Consider the following 16,388-nt stretch of genomic DNA (forward strand, 5'->3'; position numbering starts at 1 on the left):
GCAGTTGTGAATTCCACTAGGCAGCAAGGTATTTATAAGATGGGCATCATATTATTGAACCGAAATCCCCCTTGTGAAGCTAGTCCCATTTGTATATGCATTTTCTCTTTGGAAGCAAACAACCAAGCATTACAGAATTTAGTTGCTCTGGATCTGTTAAGTGCAACTAGAATAATTGCACAGGAAAAATCATGCCTAAAGAATTGTAATGGCCTGGCTTTCTCTTTTTATTAACTGATCTGGATTTTGGCTTCTAACTATTATTTATGGTACCTTAGGTTTTTTTAAAACTTAAATGCACTCTCAGCAATGTTGTTATAGGCTGGCAAGCGAACAAAAATAGCCCCCTACATTCTTTACGCTGTAAGGTATTTGGAATAAGGTCTGGTCTTGAATGGCTGGAAACTAGATTGCATAAATTGAAATATGTAGAGAAGAAGTAATAATGGCAGTGTAGTTTCACATGATTTGATGAACAAACTGCCTTTGCTGTGGCTCTTGTAGTGCTAATCTGAAACTTGATTTCCATGAGAAAAATTATTTGGAAATGCATATTGCTCTGATAATCAAACCCTAGAGATCATCTGACCACATCTTGAGGGTAAGCTACAACATCTACTCTTGTCCTTGCTATATGTCTATTCTTCTCTTTCTATTACTTTTCCCACTTCTAATGTTACATGTCACTATTGACATGCTGTTGTTGTTAAGTCCAAGATAATTTTGGTTATTGCTATTTTTATAGTTATGTGTAATCTGCTATTACAGAGAAAGTTTGCTACCATGATTTGGGGGGGAAAGGGAGGTTCATGGTTTATTGTTGTTTCACAAAAACTGTCATTTCCACAGTAGAGGCAATGTTAATATTCAACATTTGTTTTCATTCGAAATAAGAATGAAAAGTTTAAATTTTGACTTTACCGAATAATCGTTGCAGAATGTTGTGCGAGCCGGGCTCCGATCCCACCTTCGTCGCCATGTGTGGCGGTGATTCCGATCCCATTCTCGCCGCCATGTGCGGGCCGGGGGCGAACCGGGGCAAACTGGACCCGTCTTCGGTGCACACGGGCTGTGGCCAGCAGCCCGGGCACACGGGGCTGGAGAGAACCGCGGGGCGGTTTAGCGCACATGAGTTAGATAATTAGTTACGGAGGTGTAATGGTTGATTGAAAAGATTGTTTACTTACACCCAAAGATGGTATTGGTGTAGGCTGGACAGGTTTCCAGGCACAGCTCCCGCTTGGATCCTCATTAGAGGAACACGACAAATCGATTGCTCCCACGGAGTTGTTCAGGCTCCGCGGGTCCGGTTCGGTTGGGTTCGAAACGTTTCCCCGGAGTTACTTAGGCTCCGCGGGTCCGAAGTTACAGGAAAGGGATACGTCTAGGATTGCGCTCAGCGACGGGGAGAGGCGAGAAGCGAAAGCTCCGTAGACTCGGTTGTATTGCCTCTATTGCCTGCTTAGGGGAGGCGCGCCGAGTCCGCGAGGGTCCGCAGCGCTTGGAGATCTTCACACAGAATCTCTCTCGTCCTTCCTCCTCCGGCTTGGGCGGAAACTACCCAAGCCTTTTGTACAGCTAGCAAGCCAATCGCTAGCCGCCACATGTGCCTACATTAGGAATTGGCCAATAATGTGGTGTGAATCCTAATACAAATGGCGGGAACTTCTTTACAACGTGTATCACTATGATGCAAAAGAGATGCACCCTGCAAAGAAGCTGTAATCCGGCGGGAAATCCCCCGTTGCACCAGAGCTCTCTCTTGCAGCAGAGAACTCTACCGTGCAAAGAAAGTGACAAATTGGCGGGAAATAATTTAGCGGTGCCGAAGCGCGCACACAAACAAAAAATCACAACTTTGGGTTGTGACAAATGTATTTCAAAGCATCAAAACATTTTGTTTTGATAATGTCTTACTGCCTTTTGCTGGTATGGTAAATTTATTTTGATAATTTCTGAATATTTATCACCATTTTAAAGAGCAAAATGGCAAGCAGTGAGTGCATCTACATGTGCACATTAACCTAAATTACTGTGCAGTAACCTAGAATTACTGTGCAGTATGGGCACGATGCAGGTATCAAACTTATGCACAATTAGTTACTGCACAGTAACGTGCATGTAGACGCCTTACTACTCAGTAACACTTCATGTGTGCAATGATTTGAGACTAACTTTAGTCCCAAGTCAGACCATAGTTTCATAGTTTCATAACTGGTAGGGTCGGAAGGGACCTGAGCAGATCATCAAGTCAGACCCCCCTGCCATGGGCAGAAAAGGATGCTGGGGTCAAACAACCCTGGCAAGGTGTCTGTCTAGCCTCCTTTTGAAGACCCCCAGGGAAGGAGCGAGCACCAATTCCCTTGGAAGTTGGTTCCAGATCCTAGCCGCCCTGACTGTGAAGCAGTACCTCCTGATATCTAGCCTGAATCTACTCTTGGTCAATTTATGGCTGTTATTCCTTGTTAATCCCAGTAGTGCTCGGGGGAACAGGGACTCTCCCATTGCCTGCTGGTCTCCCTTGGCCAGTTTATAGACGGCCACCACATCCCCGCTCAGCCTTCTCTTGTGGAGACTGAACAGGTTCAGGTCCCGTAGCCTCTCCTCGTAAGGGCTGCTCTACTGCCCCCGATCATGCGGGAGGCCCTCCTCTGGATCCTCTCCATGTTGTCCACATCCCTCCTGAAGTGCGGTGCCCAGAACTGGATGCAGTACTCCAACTGCGGCCTGACCAGTGTCGCATAGACGGGGAGGATCACCTTCTTGGATCTGCTTGAGATGCATCTGTGGATGCATGACAAGGTGCAGTTAACCACACACAGTGTTAATGCATTTTAATGCTTGCACATGTAGACACCGGCCTATTTCTACTTACTGAGCAGTAACTTACTGTACAGTAAATTTAATGTGACATGAATGCACGTGTAGACACACCCACTATATACAACATTAAATCTAATGTAGAAATATAAGACAGGATTAAAAGAAATAGTATAGTATAAGAAATAAAATGCAATGATACGACAATGTTGACACATAGGTATAATGCAGGCCTCCTCAGGATGGTCTCCATGTTCTGGCACAAGCTTACTTACCCTTATTTCTGTGCACTGATGAAGAATAAATAATTTTTTTTGAATGGTGAGAATGAGGATGCCACAAAACTCCTAAATAAGTGAAGGGATGGATCCATGATCCCCCTGAGTCCAGAGCATGCATGGAGGGTGGAATTGCTCATGTGAATAATCTTACTACACTGTGTCAGGGCCTCACTGTTGTACGTTCAAGGTCTGATTCTTCTCTTGCCTTCATTGTTTTCTAAAGCAGTATAACTCCATTGTCTTTAATGGACTGACTTAAACCAGTCTAGGAGAGAATGGCCTCATCTACACATGTACTTTACTGTGGAGTTGACTAATTAACTCCACAGTAAAGTGTCACCATCCACATGTGTGCTGGTATGAGGGAGCAGTAGATTAATTAACTGTACCCTATGATAGTACTGCTGGGGACAGTACTGTCTTACAGTACAGTTACTTACTGCACCAAAGCACATGTATAGATGGTGACCAGGGCTGGCTGGACACAAGGGTGCAAAAGGGTGGGGGGCTGCCTGCAGCCCAGCCTCATACTTTAGCACCCTCATGCCTCAGCCAGCCCATTCGCCACCTGATCCTGGCATCCAGAGCCCAGGGCTGACTCCCAAAGATCCTGCCAGCCCCGGGGCTGCTCCTCCGTGGCTCAAACGTCTGGAGACCTAGACGTAGCATTTGCACATGCACCAAGGACCACAGCAGTTTAAGCATCTACATGTGCCATTAAGGTGCCATAATAAGCTCTGGCATAGTTTATCATGGTGCCTTAATGGCATGCACAGATGAACCCAGTAAAACCAGCCTTTAAGAATGTGTGATTTTGCTGAGGTATACCACAACTGTGACACATTAAGAGCAAAGCCCTCCTGAACATTTTCTACAAGCTTTGTCTTTGATTAACAGCTACAGAGATGAGATTTAACACTCTGCACTCTCCCGTTAACACCTGAGGAACTTTCATAAAGTTAGAGAATAAATAACAAAGAGCAAAGCCTGTGGGTCAGAGGCAGCTGGGAACCTGAGGCCATACGCCAGAAGATGCCCTCTGCTTAGTGCACACACCGTTGAGGACAGTGAGTTCCTCTGCTGACATTTGCACTCTTGCTTCTGCTCTTGTGCCTATAAACTTCATGTTTTTGTTTATCTGAGACAGACCGAATCTAGATTTCTCTTCTTCTCTCTTGACCTCCCAGACCTCTCTCCAGCACTACTCACATTTCCAAGAGTCTTTTCTGACACTCTTCTGAAACCTCTCAATCGCGAATCCTTCATTTTCTTCCCAAGTGGAATACATGGCTGCCAGCAATCTGTACTGTACAGATGTCTGCTACTCTGTCCCAGTGCTCTGCGTGGACTTCCTGGCCTGCGCGGCTCCAGTCCAGAGGACCACTCTTTACTCCAGGCCTGTAACCATGAATGCTAGCAGACAGAGCCCACCTGTTCATGACTCTATCCCTCATTCAGTTAGCAAAATGGTGCTTGCCTTGTTGACTAGACCCATGTAGTAAAATGCTTCAGGCCTACAGACATATGCTTCTAATCATCCGTGGAGCAAGCAGGAGCCAGCAGGGTCAAGCTGGATGAGCTAATCATTCTAATCACCAGGTCCCTAAACACAGGCAATGCAGCTGCTTGGTGATGCTGTAACACCGAAATCTCATAGGATGGCAATTAGCTCACTAAGTACGATGGGAAACAGTAATAATGAGAAGCCAAAGGACCTGAATGGTGAAGCCCTGATGGTGTGAAGGGAAAGGCTTCCAGAATTGAAGGGGAGGCTGCAGGAAGTTATGACTCCATTATAGTTCTTGTTTGGAGTCTCAGGGACGGGTCGAGTGTGGAAGTATCACCTATGCTGCAGGGTGGGTTAATGGAAAACATGCCATAGAGGCAGGATTTCACCCCCAATTCTATTTTTAGACCTTCCACTGGACCACACCAATATTTCATTATGAATTATTAACACAGCTCATGAATTTTAACCAATAAAGTTTAGCACTGAGTAACACTGAGATAGTGTTTCATACTAAATAATCTCCTTTCACTTCTGCTGTGTGCCCCATGTTTCTCTTCAACATAGCTTCCCAACTGGGTTTCTCTAAACATCTCTTTATACCAGGAGTCATATCTTGCTTCTTTCCAAATTCTCATCTCTTACTACAGCTACCTGGCTGGTCCTATAAGAAGAGCAGTTATATTAGAGCCATCTCCTGGGTCTTCCTATGCATTTTTAGGTGTCTGGGTATTTTCTTATCATCACTTGAATTATGATAGCACCAGGATCAAGACTGCAGTGCCTTAAGTTTTATGCACATGTCCAAAGGTTCACACACACACACACACACACACACACACACACACACACATTCCTGTGGCACAGGATACAATTCATATGGCATAGGAGTTATGCACACACACACATGCACACACACACACTATATATACACATACTATAATATATTCATATATATATGATTTCAAAGATATATACAGTGCTTTAGTTCAAATATGTGTATATATATAGATATATAGATATATCTATATATTTATATATCTATATATATAGTGTTTTTGAAATACAAGGTGTCTTTTAGCTGTCTCCAGTTGGACACCCAAACCTGAATTCATCCTAAATTACTAATTTCTTTAGAAACATCTTGACCACAAATGAGCAGGCCAAAATTTGCCCATGGTATAACCTGCTTGATTTTGATGAGATTCCAGCCACATTGATTTTTGCTCAGTACATGAAAGGCAAAACAAAATGAACAAGGTCGGCTCTGTTTTCTAATTTAAATTTTAAACCTGAAAGCTAGCCATGCATTTTAAAACCACCTCCTTAATCCTTACAGCTGAACCATTCTGATCTTGTGTTGTAACTAAGAATTCAGGAAAAAATATTTGACAGAAGGAAAGGGAACTGCTTTGCATCATTAAGAAAAGCAGAGGTAGGGGAAGAGAATGTGTGACCTCTAGAAAAAACAGACCACGTTGAATGCATCAAACAGTAAAAGGTTGCCAGAAAAGGAGGGGATTAGAAATCTTAAAACACACTTGTAATCACATATGCCTAAAAGTACATAGAAAAATTCCTTCTTCACTTTTTTCCATATATGTAATTAGTCTTCAAATATACGTGCTGGAGTGAGCACATTTGTCCCCATGTAAGAAAACAAATGGGATGATGTAACTGGTTTCTTTCAGTTCCCACTTCACTGCAACTCTACAATAGCCTTGGACTTCAGGGGATTAAGATCCTGTCTTGGCAGTGGTCCAGTTACTGGCCATTGCTATTTGTCGATTATCCCAGCATTCCAGAAAACATTTTATCCCCTTCATTAACTCACAATTGGCCAATCACATAAATCAGGTTAAGGAACAGTGGACCTGACTACAAAGAAGGGAGAGATTCAAAGAAAAGACAGATTAAACAACAGGTTGAATTTGCTTTTTTGAAGGTCTCTATTCTTTAAATTGCAAATAATGACCCCTGCAGAAAAAGAACATTAATTAAACCCACCAGTCTTTTTTATTCTTTCAAAGGAAACTCAAATTATTCTTTCTTCAGAAAATGACACGTCCTTAAAGGCACGCCATTCTTTTACTTTGCCAAGTTTACAACATAGTTTATTTACAATGTTATTGGATATGCATAGGTCAATATTACGTGTGTGTGCAAATGGCTACCGTGGTACTGTTATGTGCGTTAGTAGATGGAGATTTGGTGTTCTGTATGCACAGGTATTCACACAAGAATATATTTTAGACATGTAAGTGCATGCCAAATTTACTTTAGTATGCATGTGGGTATTAGTCCCGATGAGCCATATCCTGTGCCACAGGAATCACTGGGAGTCTTGGCATAGGAGCAAGACCATGTCCTATAAACAGCAGCTTGCCATCTTTCTGGGTATCGTGCCTGTAAAAGCAGCTGTCTTTGTGGTTTAAATGTTTAAATGTTACAAGTAGCTCATTTGCTCAGTGCTTCTCAAACCCGTATGAGGTGTAAGGCTAGAAGCCTCAGTTCCATGTCCAGGCCTGCCTATATTTGCCATGTTGTTTAGCCACCCTGCAACAGTTTTCACTCTGGAGCCATAATAAGGTGAGGCAATTCTTTGCTACTACTGTTAGTACTTTGACTACTTATCTTTTATTTGAGAAACTGCTTTCAGGACTATAGAAGGCTGGGTTTTACATTGTACTGTATTGCAGAGGCTTCCTCTGAGCTCTTGTGTATGTGTGACCAATGTGTTTGGATCTGGGAGACCTTTCCAAAAGGAGCTGGGGGCCTCTTGGAGCACAGAAGTGTGGATTCTTTCTTTTGATGGTGTTGGGGGGTGTTTAATTAGGGACGTGTGATGTGATGATGAGCAAAAATCTCTTCTGCATAAATGACTGAGGACCCAACAACAAGGAAGACGTTTTTCACCATAATGTTTTCTTTATCAATAAAAAGAAAATTAAGAACTAGAAGGCATCTGAGCTGCCTGAAGCTGCCTTTAACATATTCAGTGCAGCTCAGAGGAACATATGCAAAGGGGGTTCCCCAAGGCTGGAGAAGCTGAGTCTGCTCGAAGTGTTGCTTGTGCCAGTATCCTCCAAGAGGCTGTTTTGGCAGCTGAAGACTGCCATCCTATAACAGTTTGCCAAATATGCTCCTTGTCTCCCAGGGGTGGGCTGAGAGCAGAGACTGAACAAAATATCTATGCCAACTCTGCAATACCCAGGGCAGTGGTCCTCAGCTTTTCAGACTCAAGGCACCCCTCATTTGACTCAAGCCCCCCCTCCATAACTTTGAGTTGAGCAGCACCCTACTTTAAAAAATGAATTTACTTATTACAGTGCTTTCCTTCTTGCAGAGGGGCCTGGCAGTGCGGGCAGGGGAGTCAGGCAAGGATGATCCTGACCCTGAACTTAGCATCATAGCAATCATAGAGAAGTCAGGCTGAAAAGGACTTCCAGAGGTCATCACGTTCAACCCCATGCCTGAGGCAGGATCATCCCTATCCAACCCATCCTATACACATCCATCATCTAACATCTTAGTCAAACTATCACCAAACCTGACACAACATAAGACATCACACCCTAATTTGCCACGGGTAAAGCAGGGGGGCCATGGCTGCCAAAGTCCTGCTTCTGTAAAAGTTTGCTAATATAATCTCTCACTTGCAGCACCCCAGGGTGCCCCAGTGCCCTGGTTAAGAATTACTGACCTATAGATTCCCCTTACTTGAAGGTCATCCTCAAAGGCCAGAGGAGTTGGCTTTGCACTTGCTTTGTACCACTGGAGCTTACCAAAATAGCTCTCTTTGGGCCAAGAACTTGGCCACTAATGGGCATTTCAACAAGATGAGAACAGAAAGGATGCCAGTGACATCTGCCATAGGTTAACTCCCTGTTGACTAGGGATGAATCCAACAATGTTAATCCGGGCCTCTCTGAGTTTTGTAGAAGTTTGATTATGAGGCTGGCAGTTAGGACTCTCTTTGGGATCAGTTTGTGATTCTGTCAGCGACTAACAATACGACCTTAGTTAAATCACTTAATTGGACTGTGCCTCAACTTGCTCTTCTGTGAATTGGATTCAATAACACAATACAAAATAGTCACAAGAGGCTTGATGATGTAATGGTATAACCCTCACTTCTGGTGCTATAGACCACTCCATGGTGTCATGGGGTTCCCATGTTTTTGGGGTTACTCTGGCAGCAGGATATAAACTTACCTGCTCTAGCTCAGACATCAGATGTTGACTTGATTCAGAAATTACTGGCTGAAATCTCTGACCTATGTTATGCCAAAGATCAGACAAGTTGCTCACAGTGGTTTCTTCTGGCCATAAAAATGCTAAACATTTGTTTCATAAGACCAGGGCCCCATTTCCAAACAGCAGGCCCCTGACCTCTCTGTCCCTAAGCCTCAGTTGCTTCAGAGGAATAGAAGAAAGCTACTCCTGAGTTCCTGCTCCCCTCCCTCGTTGGCAGCCAGTGTATGGCATATATATATATATATATATATATTTGAGGTTGCCTTTTACATAGTAATAATAATACATATATATATTGGGATATAACTCTTTATTTTCACTGTATCTGCTTTTCTAAAGGTCAGAAACACATTCTCCAAACTGGGGCAAATAAGTGACCATTTGGGACCCTGCAAGAGGGCATTGTGAATGGTGTGTAGCATTGGTCAAGATATTGGGGAAGCTCCGATAAAAGCTACTCTGTAGAGGTACAGAGAGGCAAGCATTTTTGTAATATCATTTATCGGACCAACTATATAGTGGAAGGGAGCTACTGGACAAGCTTTTGCGCAGACCTGAGGAAGGGCACTTGATGCCCGAAAGCTTGTCCAACAGCTCTCGCATCCATACAGTTGGTTCAATAAAAGTTATCACAAAAAATTCTTACTTCTTGGATCCTTCCTGGCCTATCATGGCTACAAGACTCCAGCCTTACTACAATGTAAAGGTACAGACAAAGTTGTGGAAGCTCAAAAGCTAGGAAAATAATTCCAGAAGTCACCTCGCTTGACATGATAGAAACCATGGTCCCTGCTTTCTAGTCTGCTTTTCCAACCACCAAATAACACTGGGGAAAATCCTGCTTTGATTTTCACCCTGTTCTACCTAGCAATGGGATGGAAGGAGCTGCAAGTTGGTTAGAATTCAGTTCAGTGCAGATTAGAATTCAGTCTTAATGTCAACTAATGTCCTTATTTGATTTAAAAGAGATTATTCTTTTTCTATAATTCTATGAACAGGTCATTAACATAATCATTTGAACTATGTTAAATATAAACTGCACTTGAACAGTTTTGACTGCTTTTAGCATCTGATTAAGTAAGCCAGGGCTGTCCAGTAGCAGGCAGGGGCTCTGGGCTCCCCCTTTCTCCTCCAGCTTCTGCTCCCACCCCAAGGGGCAGGAGGAGACAGAGCAGAGTGATACAGCTTGTGGGACAGCCTCACAGCACAGTGCAGCAGGGGAGAGCCCACAGCCAGGATGCTGAAGGTAGGTCGGGATTGCCTGGGCGCATGCACAGTACAATGAAGGGTAAGCACCTGTGCGCATTGTGCAGCAAGGAGGGAGGCATCTCTGTGCCCGGGGGTGCTGTGGCTTGTGCTAGTGCAGCCCACACAGTGGGCAGCCCCAGCTAGTGCGGCCTACGGGATGTGTGGCCCCAGCCACTTAGCCCCTGGACAGCCTTGATGTGAGCTAGTGCTTACGAAAGCTTATGCATTCCTGATTTAGTTAGTTTTCATGGTACAAACGTACCCTGATTTCTGTATGCTCTTTGCCATCCATCTCTAAACATGGATCTAATAAGTGAGAGCTATTTTGACCCACTGTCATTAAAGCAGGCTCTGTGGCAAAAGGGCAGTGACGTATTTTGCTATTATTACATTAACACTGACTTTGACTTTAAGTACTGACTTACATTTACTTAATCAGCATCACTGGCCTGCAGGTTATGCCTCGTTTTTTCAAATGGTACAATTCTTCCCAATAAACCTGAGTGAAGGATTTATGCTTGAAAACCAATAGAATATTCCCTTTGTTTCACCTCATTTAATGTTGTCTCCCATTACAATGACCGTATTCCTGCTAGCAGTGCATTCACTAAAAAGCTTTGGCAGCTTTGTAGATGAATACATCCAAGAAGTTAGAAATCCTGGCCTTTCTTGTGGAAGGTAGTGAGCAAAGGAAACAACTTCCTTTTCTACCTTTCTCTCTGGTTATGTAATGCAACCTATTTCATTCTCAAAAACCAATTTTAAGTTGTCAGGTAGGGAGGCCCAGGTATACTAAATTATAAGGATCCACCAAATTGTAAATCAGTTCTCACTGCTGTAGTGCAAGGATGGAATTCACCTGTCCTCATATGCCTATGCGCTATTTAAATCTTTCAACTAAGTCTCAAGTGAGACAAAAGTGGTGCATGTATTTATGCTGGTCCTTCATAGGAGGGGTGAATTCCACCCCTCCCCTATATCTTAGGGACTTATATCATGCCTTCTGCGTTTTATGAAATTATAAAGACTACCAGCTGAGATATGATGAGGTGTAGTAATAGTCAATCCTACACTTCCCTGTCTGCAGAGGACACAATAACTGTTCTTTTGTCTGTCTGGTTTTAACAATTTTCTACTACTGTGCACTGCCAACGAAGTGATCATTTGTGTTTGGGTGAGTAGCCAGTGTGTGTGTACATCACTGTGTCCTTTTGATAAAATCTGTTGCTCAGAGATATCAAAGCCCCACTGCTCATAGGCAATAGGTAGCCCAAGAAACCCTCAGCACTTACAGCCACAAGAATTAAAAAAAATAGAAACTAAGGTTGACAGGGAGTACAAAGCACAACGTTGCCCTCGGTTTGTTACTTGCTCAACATTGCTAACAACGGCTAACAGATATTCTATTATAACTCAGGAAGTAGGAGGCACGTGTATTTGGAGAGAGTCCACATTTTGGGACTCGATCCACAGAAAGACTGAGGGACTCAAGTGCTACTTTTAGGTGACGCTGCAGCTGCCTAATCCTTATAGTGGCGCAATTCTCTCCACACTAGTCCATCGGTAACGTTCACTAGACAATTCACTGCCTGGTTCTGGGGCTGCACAGAACCAACCATGGTTATGGTGATAACAAGGAAGAGAAAAATGTAAATCATAAATTGAAGAGAGAACCACTAGAAGGAAAAACTCTACTGCAAACTAGAAATAGTGATCTCGCCACTGAAATGGAAGCCTGGAGGTTTCCATCCTATTTCACTCATGTACATGGCTTAATGAAACACCCTGTTTCTGAATGTAAAGCTTCACTGTACATAAGGTTATAGACTCCTCTCTACAGACAGAAGAACAAGGAAAGGTCTGCTTCATCTCAGGAGTAAGGGTGCTCTTATGGATCCAATTAATGAACAGACAGGGTCTGGCAAGAAGGAACAAAACTTGTAATAGTTATGATTATTTGATGGCAGCTAGAGTTAAGTTTACTTAGAGACCAATAAGCGAGTGTGGTATGAAACGAAAAGCTGGGCTTGTCAGACTTGAGGACAGTGAGAGAAACGCCATGCAGTGAGATACTGAATGCACTTTCCACCTCTGAGTGCTGCAGCAGATGCAAGACTGAACGCCTATGTGATGCCCCCCATGTATGGTCTGCCTTTGGGAGAGAGTGTGCAAAATGAATGCTTCTTATTGATAGTGGCTGAAAAAAAATACAGATTTCTCTTTCCCTGTGATATAGCAGCACCGTGAATGGAAAACAAAGCGTAATGAAACACTGCACTTATTTCATTAGAGGGTCTAAAAGACCTTGGTAAATATTAATACATTAAATCTCTCTACAAGAGATGGCACCTGAACCAAAACCACAGGCAAATCACTCACATAGTGTAGGGAGCTTTGGGAAAGAAGAATTGCCATACCAGGTAAGACCAGCAATCCATATATCTAAGATGAATCTATCTGTAGCTCCGGTTACCACAGTATCCAAGCAGCTCAAACTATTCTCAGCTCAGGAATAACTATTAACCCCGCGGTAGATGAAGAACAGATGTACAGAGAGACAAAGGGTCTGTCCATACTGACATGGTCCATGCTAAGGTCACCCTAAACCCTGTTGTTATCTGTCTATCCCATGATTCTTCTCATTTGATTCCTTATGGTAGTCTACTCTAAGACTGGGACCAGGCAATCTGGGATACAACTTAGTTGCCCCTCAAGAAATATGATGGTTTTGGTATTGGAAAGGCAGCTCTCAGGGCTCACACTGATTGAAAATGGCCTCAGCATCAACCTTAACTATTAGCATAGGCACATATTAAAATATTTCCATGGTTAATAGGTACATAAATATCACTGAGGGCCAAAGTGACCTGCTTATGATGAAATGGAAAGTGTGTGACCAAGGATAAAAACTGAATTACTGTCTCTTTAGTCTCAGGGTAGCTCCTTAAACATAGATCCATGCTCTTATGTCTAGTATCCTTTTCAAAAATAGCTAGTTCCAGCTACTACAGGGAACTGAAACCCTATGGGTGACTTTTCTGGGATAATCAGTCCTCAGGGAAGAATCTACTGAATAGGCAGAGTATAATACATGCATTTATATTGCTTCCAAAGTTTTGATGTTGTTGTTTTTCAAGGTTTTTTTGGTTTTGTCATAGGATTGATACTAACCCTGGATGTGATATTTAGTAGAATCAGCACAAGCAATGTTTTTCCTTTTGCCAGCAGTGATGATTTCAACAAATCTGCTTGGAACAGAGCACAAAGATGCAGGGTGGAGCGATCGTAGAGAGGTGGACAAGATTGTTGAAGGAAATCTTTCTATTTCTCTTGGCATTGGTTGCACATGAGGCTTATATACTAAACTGCATCAGTACCAAATCCATCCCAGCTAGGAAGGATGGTCATCCAGGTGAAGCACGGGCCTTTGAGATCTGGGATCAGATGAGGGTTCTGGCAAAGATTTCATATGTGACCTTAGGAAAATCACCTAACCTGTCTGTGACTCAGTTTGCTCAGTGTAATCATTGAGGTAGTAATACTTTTTCTACCTTTTGGCTTGTCTAGCTTAGATTTTAAATTCTTTGGAGCAGAAACTGTCTTTTATAGATGCATGGTACAAGGAGGCCTCAATCTCTGTTGAGGACTGTAGCTCCTACTCCAGTACAAATTTATACCAGTGTATTCACCTGCCAACATTATCCTGAGAACCACTTTGCATATGGACTCAAGGTCTTTGCTCCTGGAACAGGCAGATTTAAGGAGCTGAGAGAGATACGATCCTATTGCCTCTAAAAAGACACCCCTGCCTTATGTTAGTTTTAATTAAACCAGCAAAATAGCTTCTCTATCTGCCCAAAGGGCATTTTGTTCCTTAAACATTTTTCTTCCTTAAGCAGCTCAAGCAAGTACCTGCTTCATCCACCCAAGTTTTCATGTCATCTCACCCCCACATGAAAGGGCATCGTGTACCCTGTCAAAGACTATTGAGGGCTATGTCCCTTGGCTCTCTTCTTGAGGCAAGTGTGCAAGTGGTATCTTGGGCTCAGCTGCATTCACGCCTTTGAAATTTGATTTGTCCCCTGGTCCTGTTGCCTGCTATGCAGAGTGGCTGTGGGCGGTACTTTCATGTTGATATCCCAATTGGTAATCACATATATTTCAGGAATGCACTGTAATACAACCTGTCTTATTGTTGACAGTCAGAAGTTTCCATGAAGTTCATGCCTCCTTTTCCATCTATTGTTTGTTTACTTTTGTAGTGAGACATAATTGTGAACAGGTGTGCAAGGAGGCATTGTTACACCAATGTTCCACTGCTGATATAGAACAGAAGAAGGGACTTCCAGAAGAAGAGATTTCTCTTGCCGTTCTTTGCTGGCTGTCCTTATATATCCATCATTGCCTGGTATATTACCCAAGGGCAAAGGTCTGACCAACTTCTAAGTAGGCACCATGCCATCATAACAGATGGGCATAAATGGGGTAGCCAAGAAGCCATGTATGTACATCAAGTGTTTAAGGGTTGGATTCCCAGCCAGGAACGTCGGCGCAGCTGTCCACCCTTCATTTACGTGCCTATAGTTTAGGGGGATCTGGCATTGCTAATCCAGCTTTAGAGTGGTTTATCTTTCAAAAATTAAAAATAGCTTGCCCTGATACGTAAGGAGAGTTCAGTCTTGGCCCCTTTTGAATCAATGGGGTTGGATGCGCAAATGGGAGGGGGCCTAGGGTTAAAGTGAGGTGGGAGAGGACCTCGGCTTCCATCTGTCTTGCTGAGGGAGGTTCACACTGGAATTGCATGAAGAATGCTTCTATAGTCTAGCCAGCTCTTGACAGGATGGACTAGAGAGGCTTTGGGGCTATGAGGCCACCCTGCACAAGTGTCCATTCTGCTGTGGATAGCAAGGGCATGACTCTTGGATCCATATTCTCACATCCTTCAGCTGACCGGGCTATAAGCAGGCCCCATTGTTCATGATTTAGGTTGCCCCACAGTCATGAGAGTGTTTGCATTTGGATCTTCGGGCTCCAAAACCTTCTTAAATAAACCTGTGTTTTGTTGCCAATGCCAAGAATCTCAGGAACAACAGATGTCGTACCTGGGCCCGTGACCCTTCAAAAAGATGTATTTGTATCCCTGAGGTTTTGCGTGTAGTTTGCAAAGCCTTTCAGATGGACACCTTCAGGATAAATGGTAGAAGGCCCTGTATGTGTCAGATTTCACTCTCATCAGATAAGATGTCGAACTTCCAAAATCACTTTGAAGGGATTTAAAGGCATTTAGGCATCAAGGGCTGGATCCAATAAAGGCCTTAAATGGCTAAAAGTCAGTCCATGAACCATTAGGGACCTCGCCCTAGGGCTGGCATCCAAGCATAGGAGGTAGGTGCCCAGGTACCCAGTGCAGTGCCTAGGAAGAGATGGGCACTTCAAAATGGACTTCAACAGAGTCAACATGTTGAGTGAGGGGTGCATCTGAAGCCCCACTACTGTCTGGGACCCAGGTACCTTTGCTAACTTAAGGGCCAAAACAGAGAAGCCTGTCTTGAGGGTGGGCTGTAATTTTCATTTTTCAAAGAAATAAGTAGGGCTAACTCGTTTCTTTTAAGGAGAGAGTGGTGCCCAGCTTCTATGTAATAGAACAGTGATTACAGCACTCGCGGGACAAGGGAGATTTTGGTTTAACTTCCAACCTTGGCTCGACGGGATTACATTTACATATCCCACCTCTCAGGAGAATGCAGCCTCATCAGGTTGTAGGCTGGTCTTAGTAAAGGCACCTTTCTGGGTGAAGCTGCTTTACCCTGCAGCAAAGAATTCAAGGACAGTTGGGCCAGAGGAAGTGAATACAATTCTGTTGCCTTATGGTAGGAGGAATCCAAGGTTCTGGTTTCTACTCTACAGAATCTCTCTAGGTACCATATCCAAACGGGACGTTGGCGACCATGGTCTTTCACAGATCTCTTCCCTTTGAGGCAGACAAAATTTCTAGTGCCGATGCATTCATCCATTTAGATAGGCTCTTGGCATAAGTCAACCTCTGTCTGCCACAATCTCTCCTTCCTTCAGTCTTTCCAGTTTCAACCAGACTTTCAAATTCCTTTTTCCTCGTAACGTGCCTGAGAAACTCCAACTGTCTCTTTGTGATGTTAGTCAGCAGCTTCCTCCAGCATCCTGCTCTGAACAGATGAACTTCATTTCAAGTGTGACTTCTCCAACATACCTTCAAGATGCGCCTTAAGAACCACATCTCAGTTGGTTCAGTTCTCTTT

The 16,388-nt window shown here is 43.5% G+C and overlaps 1 long non-coding RNA gene across 1 annotated transcript in view; it reads left to right on the plus strand.

The window, feature by feature from the left end:
• Nucleotides 1-415: 415 nt before the first annotated feature.
• LOC132248485 (uncharacterized) overlaps nt 416-16,388 on the plus strand; it is a 79,639-nt gene continuing 63,666 nt past the window's right edge. Inside the window, exon 1 of the long non-coding RNA XR_009459674.1 lies at nt 416-601. This is a non-coding gene — a long non-coding RNA (uncharacterized LOC132248485). The remainder of the gene's footprint in view (nt 602-16,388) is intronic.

This window comes from Alligator mississippiensis, chromosome 2, assembly GCF_030867095.1.
Source record: "Alligator mississippiensis isolate rAllMis1 chromosome 2, rAllMis1, whole genome shotgun sequence".
In the NCBI taxonomy this organism is placed as follows: Eukaryota; Metazoa; Chordata; order Crocodylia; family Alligatoridae; genus Alligator; species Alligator mississippiensis.